The sequence below is a fragment of the Pteropus vampyrus genome, unplaced genomic scaffold (genome assembly GCF_000151845.1).
Source record: "Pteropus vampyrus isolate Shadow unplaced genomic scaffold, Pvam_2.0 Scaffold18, whole genome shotgun sequence".
Lineage (NCBI taxonomy): Eukaryota > Metazoa > Chordata > Mammalia > Chiroptera > Pteropodidae > Pteropus > Pteropus vampyrus.
In genome coordinates, this window is record NW_011888799.1 from 6352051 (window position 1) to 6361017 (window position 8967).

An 8967-nucleotide genomic window follows, 5' to 3' on the forward strand; every position below is an offset into this window, starting at 1 on the left:
ACTCTTAAAGCCTCTTTGGAGGGGCCCATTCACTGTTATCTTGTCCACTGCTGCAATAAAGGTTGCTGAGATAATGCCTTGGAGTCACCATAGCAAGCTTAAGCCAGCGGCTACAGACTGGGAGTTCATTTCAGACTCCACAGAGCCTTTCATACTAACCCTCCGAAAGAAGACGTAGACTGGACTTGGAGATCAAAAGAACATCAGCCCTGCTTTCGTCACAACGAAAGCTGACCAATCTACACATGGCAGAAGTCTGAGGATGGCAACACCCCACGAAGATGGCCAACATACCCTTAAGGACTCATAAATGTAAAGAGGGAATGAGGATAGGTAGTCAGGTCATGCAATATGGAAATATCAGCCCTTAGACCAAGAACAGGATAAAGATGATGCTCTCTGACCCAGTCTTGGGCCTGAGCATCAAAAGGGAGAATGTGGTAGGGAGGCCCAAGATAACCGTTTCCTAGGACAGTTGAAAGTTATTCACTTCCCCTAACGGCCTGCCAACCAATCAAAATACACTTTCCTTATATAGAAAGAACATGCAAGTCTGTAACTATGAGGAAGTATAAGACCCGTATAAAAGGAAAAGCCCTACTGTGATCTCAGGGCTCAGCCATTAGATGTGAATCCACTGAGCCGGTGCCGGCACCAATAAACACTACTTTCTGCTTATTGCTTCAGTGTCTCATCTCTCTGTCCAAGTATCCTGCAACACTAGCAATGAACACATGCATGAATATAAAAATTAAAAATACAATACCATTTACAATCATTTAAAATAATAGGTAAATAAGTAAATGGAGAGATACAGTGTGTTCATGGGTTGGAAGACTTAACATAGTAAATAGGTCAATTCTCACCAAATTTATACATAAGTTTGATACGACTCCTATCAAAATCCTAGCAAGATTTTTTGAAGATGTATATAAGAGTATTCTAAAATTTATATAAAAGGCAAAGAAATTAGAATAAGTAAAACAATTTTTCAAAAAAGAAAGAAAGTGAGAGGAATCACTCTACTTGATTTCAAGACACACAGTTACAGTAATCAAGACTGTGTAGTTTCAATGGAAAGACAGTCTTTTCAACAAACGGTGCTAGAGTAATTGAATATTCATAGGCAAAAAAAAAAATGAATCTGAACCTTAACCTGACACCTTACAAAAATTAAAATGAATCATAGAAAATGGATTACAGATTTAAATGTAAAACATGAAACTTTTGAAAGAAAACAAGACAAAGTCTTTGGGACCTAGGGCCTGGCAAAGAGTTCTTAAACTTGTTACTAAAGACATGATCCATAAAAGAAAAAAAATCCATAAATTGAACTTTATCAATTTAAAAACTTTTGCTCTGTGAAAAACTGATAGAATAAAAAAACAAGCTACATACTGGGAGAAAATATTTGCAAACCACATATCTGATAAAAGACCACTATCTAGAGTATATAACTCTCAAAACTCAACAGTAAAAAACAAATACCCAATACCAAATGGGCAAAAAACATGAAGAGACATTTCACTAAAGAAGATACACTAATGGCAAATAAGTACGTGAAAAAAATGTTCAACATCACTAGCCAATAAGGAAATTCAAATTAAGACTACCATGAGATATCACTCCACATCTATTAGAAGGCTAAAATTTTTTAAAAACCATGTCAGTATCAAATGCTGGTGAGGATGTAGAGAAACTGGATCTCTCATACATTGCTGATGGGAAAGCAAAATGGTATAGCCTCTCTGGAAAATAGTTTGACAGTTATTTAAAAAACAAAGCATACATTTACCATACAACACAGCAATCGCACTCCTGAAAGTTTGTCCCCCAAAGTAACAATTTGCACCACCACAAAAACTGATACATTAATGTTCACAGCAGCTTTATTTGCAGTAGCCAAAAACTGGAAACAATTAAAATGCCACCCCCCAATGAGTAAATGGTGAAACAAACTGATACATCTATATCATGGAGTACTATTCAGCAATAAAAAGGAACAAACTATTGACACATGGCAACAACTTGAATGGATCTCAAGGGCATTATGTTGAGTGAAAAAAAAAAAACAATCTCAAAATGTCACATGATTCCAAAATTACAGAGAGAGAAAACAGATTAGAGGTTGCCAGGGGTTAGGGACAGTTGTTGCCGGGGTGGGATTGTGACTATAAAGGGTCACAGGTAGAAGAGCTTGTAGGTGATTGATTAGTTTTGTATCCTGATTGCAGAGCTGGTTACGCAAATCTACACATGATAAAATGACATAGACCTTTACACACATTGCACCACTCTAATGTAGAGAGAAGGCAAGAGAATTAAAATGTTAATCAAGCCACATTCAGAGACTGCATATGCTGATCAGCCCTGTAGCCAGGCCAGGAGGACATCTGCAGAAAAAAGGAAGATTCCTACTGAGATTGCTCACAACCCATTTCCCACACCCGTGGAAGGGGAAACAGGAACAACAGTCTTTAAGTGGCTGCCTTACACAAATAAAATCTTTCATTCCCTGTGGCTAAAACCATGAGAAACCTATAGATTAAAGGCTGAGAACTGCCAGCAGGCCTTTCAGGCTACATACTCTTCTCCCTCCTCTTCCTCGCTGTATGTCCATATCAAAAGAAATGGAATGAAAGAAGGATATATAAACCTGAATTCCCTAAACACTCACCCCCTACTCACCGCCTTTCCACATCTCTCTTGGTCCCTCTCACTCTCTGCCTCTGAGAGACCATACTCTATCTGTGGAGTGTTACCCCTTTTCTAATAAACATTCCTTTTGACTCTAACATTGGCATGTGTGTTGAATTTTTTCTACACTCTCCGCCAAAGGACCCTCTTCTCTCAGTACAGGGCTTCATCTCCCCTGACCAACTCGGGGAAATTTGCCCTATCCTGCATCAATATTGTACTATAGTTAATGTAAAATATTACCACTAAGGAAGATACGCAAAACCTTTCTGTACTATCTCTGCGACTTCCTATGGATCTATAATTATTTCAAAATAAAAATTTAAAAAATGCAACAACAAAAAAACATGGTGTAATTCCCTAGTATGTAAGAATTTCTGGGAAAAGAACCAAAGGGTCCTCTTTACTCAGGCACTGTGGTAAGACTTACTGTTTCTTTCTGTCTTATCTATGTTTTTGTCACCGGCAAGTGCCCTTAGCAAATCACTTTGCTAATAACTATGAAGCAAAGTGTTGGCAGAAAGGAGAAAGTAAGCCAGGAGGGGACCTGGGAGACAGAACCTACTGCCTTGGAAAGTTACCATCTGAGAGAGCTCTTCTTCATTCCTCAGAGGTACCTCTACTGCCTTCCCTTCCCTCCCACCCTTCCTAGGCACTCAGCCGAATCTGCCCACCCTCACGCTCACCACCTCTTGAATGCCTGATCATCCAGGCTCACTTCACATCAGATGTGGATGTGATGAGCCTGAAGTCAGTTTTCAAAATCTTCCTTTTGATGCCAGAGAGCTCGACAGGGTGAGTGTCCAAGAAGGGACCCTGACCTGGAGCTCGGGTCACCAGGTTCTTGTCTAATGCCATGAGAAAGAATTCAAGGACATGACAAACAGCAAGCAGGAAAGTACAAGTTTTATTAAAGTAAAAGTATACATTTAAGAGAAAGAGCTTGCTGAATTACAGCCTTTTGTTTTCTTGGGTGTCGATGGTGTCCCAAGGCTATCCATCACCCCCACACCCCCCACTCTTTGGCTTGTTTCTCCTGACACCTGGAGGAGCAGAGGCAGCCCAAGGCCATCTATCTTGTCTCCCAGCCTTGGTTTGTTTCTCATGCAGGAGTCTCATGCTTGAAATCAAAACAGAGAGAGGGCTGAGTAAGAGACAAGGGAGAAATTCCAGAGCCTCAGGGAGAGGGTTGAGTAAAAGACTAAGAAAAAATTCCAGAGCTGTATCTTTGAGAGAGAGAGGAAACTTCCCTAGGCTAACTATCCTGCCTCACTTTGGCCATCTAGGTTTTGGAGAATTTGGCCAGCCTTCCACTCATTGTGAATTATTTAGTGACCAATGATTTCCTCCTCTCCTTCTTCACCTCCTCTTCTCACCTAGCTGTTACTCCACCTACCTACAATTCCCCAAAGTGGAAGGAAGAAGACAAACTTGTAACCTTGGGCTCATTTTTTAGAAACCTTATATAAAAATTCTCTGGGACACTGAGTGAGACTAGGGGCCAAATGATACTGAAAGGGAATAATTATCTGTTTGAAGCGACCTTTCCTCCTCTATTTTCTGGGAAAATGTAAATTTATTGGTTGTTTGTGATTGTCAGAAAGAATTCTCTCAGTGGTATGACTCTTTTGCCAAACTTATTGAAAATTAGGACACTGGAGTATTATGAAAATGAGGAGGCTGTATCCTGTACCACCTTCTTCAGATGGTCAGTGGGAATTTGGCTTTCCTGGCGTGCCTGAGCACCGAGTTGGCTATGGGTTGGGGTGGAAGGTAGTAAAGGAGGAGTAATCTTTAATAGAAGCATTAACTGCCTCTCTTACTCTCTTTTCAGAAGGGCCTCTCTGAAGAACCTCTTGTTCTTTGGCTGTTAGATCCCAGCACCTAACTTCACCACATCCTGCTTGTACACATGTAGTGAAACACACTTTAGCTCAGGCCTCTGTATAGGATTGTGCAGAACAGGGCAAATTTCTCCAAGGTTTAATAGTTCCAAGCTGTCCCACTCCCTTGTTAGGATGGGATATTTAAACTAAATTAGGAGCAATATTACAACTCGGGTATAGACTCCTCAGACTTTTAATGCTTCAAAAATCAACTAATATACCAGAAAACATTGACCAACAAGTTAATCCACTGGCTTGGTATAATGGCACACCAGGGCAAGCCAGGAATGCTGTACCAGTAAAATTTCAACTTAAAGATCCTTCTAAATTCCCTAACTAGAAGCAATATCCTATTAAGCCTGAGGCAAGGAGAGGTTTAAAATCTATTGTAACCGAATGTTTAAAACATGGGCTTTTGATACCCTGCCATTCTCCCTATAACACCCCAATTCTGCCTATTCTTAAGCCTAATGGGGAATATCTGATGGTAGAGGACTTGAGAATTACTAACGAAGCTGTCATTCCCATCCACTGATATACTGTACTAGACCTAAAGGATGCTTTCTTTTCTATTCCTTTGCATCTAGAATCTTAGTTTCTATTTGCCTTTGAATGGGAAGATCTCAAAACTAAGGAAAAACAACTTACATGGACAGTACTACCCCAAGGATTCAGAGACAGCCTTCATTTTTTTTTTTGCTAGAGCACTAAAGAAGGACCTTCGTGATCTAAACTTACAAAAGGTAAGCATTCTCCAATATATAGATGACCTCCTCATCTGTAGTCCCACTAAGGAGGTGTCAGATGAGAATACTATCAAGGTCTTAAACTTCCTTGCAGAACGAGGATATAAAATCTCTAGGAGCAAAGCTCAAATTTCTTTACAAGAAGTCCATACTTAGGACATGTTTTAACCCCTGGGACTAGACAGCTATCTCAAGATCGTAATCGAGCTCTTTGTATGCTTCCCTACCCAGCCTCTAAGCAACAACTTAGGTCCTTTCTAGGTATGGCTGGGTTTTGTAGAATCTGGATATATAACTTTGGATTAATAACTAAGCCCTTGTATGAAGCCACCAAGGGATCAGATGATATTCCCTTAGATTGGAAAGGAGAAATCAAAAAGGCTTTTAAGCAATTAAGGCAAGCTTTAATTCAGGCCCCAGCCCTAGGCATCCCCAATCTAGCCAAACCTTTTTCTCTGTATGTAGCTGAGAAAAAAGTCATAGCCTTAGGAGTCCTCACTCAGAAACTAGGACCTGACCTTTGTGCAGTAGCTTACCTTTAAAGAAGCTGGACGGAACAACTCTGGGCTGGCCAAGTTGTTTGAGGGCAGTAGCTGCAGCAGCCATCTTAGTAGAAGAAGCTAGATTACCTTAGGACAGCCATTGGAAGTATTAACCCCTCATCAAGTCAATAAACCCATCATGTATCATGACATAACTGGGGACCTGTGGTGCCCAGGAAGGATGGGGCTAGGTTTTCTTTAAACATTTCTACTATAACGCCAGCAGAAAAATGCGTAACATTTATTAGGTGTACTAACCAGTGTTTTAATATCTCAGATAATATGATCTTGAACTGCAGTTCCACGACTTCTGTAAGCTATGCAAATACACATGTTAAATTACCTGCTGGATGGTTTCTTATTTGTGGAAAAACTGTTTATTCTTATGTTCCCGCTAACAGTACTGGGGGATCTTGTTCCCTGGGAAGACTAACTGTATTTATGCCTCAAAAATCTCCAAATAGACACTGCAGAGAACTCACCCTTGACCCCAGCTGTAATAATTACCTACACTTACTTAGTCCAGCTGAATATACTGCTTTGTCTTTGTTTATTGTGCAAGCTATGACTATTGCCCTGAATATAGAAGTCAACAGAATAGCCTGCTCTATGGCAGAAGCCTTAAAAGCAACCTCTCAGGCCATACATGCCATGGGAGAATAATTAGGACAGGTCAGAGAAGCTGTTCTTGGAAACAGGGCTGCTATAGACTACCTATTGCTCAGACATAACCATGGATGTGAAGAATTTAAAGGACTATGTTGTTTTAACCTCTTTGACAACTCATAGTTAATTGAAGAAAAGGCGAAACAAATTCATAAAGTTGTGTACAATATTAAACAGAGGACAGGAATTTTTAGTCTTGATCTGTCCCCACTCACTTCCTGGCTGCCCAATCTTGCTGGGCTAAGGGCAGCATTTCTTATTTTCATTTTGTTTATCTTTATAGGAGCTATTTCTTGTTGCCGCATCCAATACACTCCCACCTATAGGTCCATTGCCAGTTGGATACCTAAGACAAAACTGAAACCAAAGGGAAGAATTTTCCTACAGCAACAAAGCAATCAATTTCATCTTAAGCTGGTCTCATAGATATGAGACCTAAATCAAAAGAGGGGGGAAAATGAGATGGGACAACACTTGTAAAATTCTTAATCTTTTAGCAGGAAATGAAATGGGACATCTCTTGCAGAGTTAATCTTTTTAGTAAACCTAGTTAAGTTTTCTTCTCTCCTTTCTTTGGGAAAAGGCTCTCTCCCTCAAATCCTGATAATTGTCCTGGCGACTCAGATCCTCTGACTATTGATAAGGGTCATCAGCCCATTGTTAAGTAGAAATGGTGTTAAGTCAGGCAGGGCCCTTAGAGTCTGGGGGTGGGAGGAGGGGGAGGACTTTAAGCCAAAGGTCTTTCTTTTCACTTTAAGAAACGTATTAACCAAGACTGTTTCCCTTTACTCATTTTATAGACAAATCAATAATAGAAATTAATAGATGTAGGATTTAAATAACGAGTTCGTATTTTCTTTTCCTTGTCTAGGGATTGAGGTGGCACTTCAGCAGGAAACCCAAGAGCTCACTCTGAGGCAGAAAGGGAAAGAGCTCCATGAAACCCCTGTAAGAAGGGACTACGGCCATTCTTAGCAGAAAGCAGATATGGAAGAAGAGATCTCCCATCCCTCAACATCTAATAATAAAGTTTCTTAGAAAAAAGGTAGGCAGGAAAGTTAATTAGGGAATTTCTGGTCTGCCTGCAAAGACAGTGAGGTCAACCTATCTTAGAAGGGGTCCGCCCTAATCCACCCACAATTAAGCAAGTCAGAAGGCATTTTTTTTAATTCGCACAAAGAAACCAGTAGGCAGAGATTTAGGTCCAGTTTAAGCCAGTCACTCGCACCTGCGCAATGAAGAGCTCAACGACCTTCAACTCATCTGAGTCTCATTATACTATCATTGTAATATGATGCATATGCCCAGAAGTTCAATAATATCATTATAACAGACTGAATTCCGGGAACAAACATGCGCAGAAAGCAAAATGATGACTCACTGAGTCCTGTCAATCTTAGTTGTCAATCAAGGAGGCTCACACCTCTAAGAAAAGTAACCACCCACAGCAAAAAAGGGATAAAAACCCTAAAGTCTTTGTTACCAGGTCCTTTGAGCCATGCTTCTCTTGCTCAGGCCTGCTTCCACATCTGGAAGTGTACTTTCCTTTCTAATAAAACTTCTTTTCTACTGTATTTCGGTGTCTTACTCAATTCTTTGTTCAAGACCTCAAGAACCTGGACAATGCGCTGAGAGAGGACCCCACTCTCTGGTAACGGGGAACTCAAGCTCTGCACTGAGAGAAAAAAAGGGTTCTTTGCTGAGCGTTAGAAAGAATTCAAAAACATGTCAAAGTTAAGAGTCAAAAGGAAAGTTTATTAGAGAAAGGATAATGCTCCATAGACAGAGCATGGTCTCTCACAGGCAGAGAGTGAGAGAGCCCGAGAGACTCAGAGAGACAGAGACAATAGAGAAAGACAGGGACAGTGAGAGACAGTAAAGACACTGAGAGGCACCCTGAGTGTTCAGGGAATTCAGTTCACATGTCATTCTTTAGTTTCTGTGAATTACAGTTTAAAGACTTTGTTTACTCATTTTCCTTTGATGATATGGGTATACAGTGAGGAAAGACAAGAGTATGTAGAGTAAAAAGGTAAGAATATGCAGCATGAAAGGCCTGCTGGCAATTTCCAGCCTTTGATCCATAGGTTCCCCATGGTTTTAATCATAAAGAACGAATGATTTTATTTCGTGTAGGGCTCAACTTAAAAACTCTGTTTTCCTGTTTTCCTTTCCAGGTGTGGGGAAATGGGTTGTTAGCAATCCCAGCAGAAATTTTCCTTTATTCTGCAGGTTTCCTCATGGTCTGGCTGTAGGGCTGATTAGCATAATGCAGTCTCTGAACATAGCTTGTTTTAACATTTAGTTCTCTTGCCTCCTCCCTACATTAAGATGATGTATTTGTCTACAGTGGCTAATGTAAACTTCCAAATAGTTGTTCATTTGTAAATAGCTCTGTGGTATTGTTTAACTGTCTCCCGTATTTCTTGT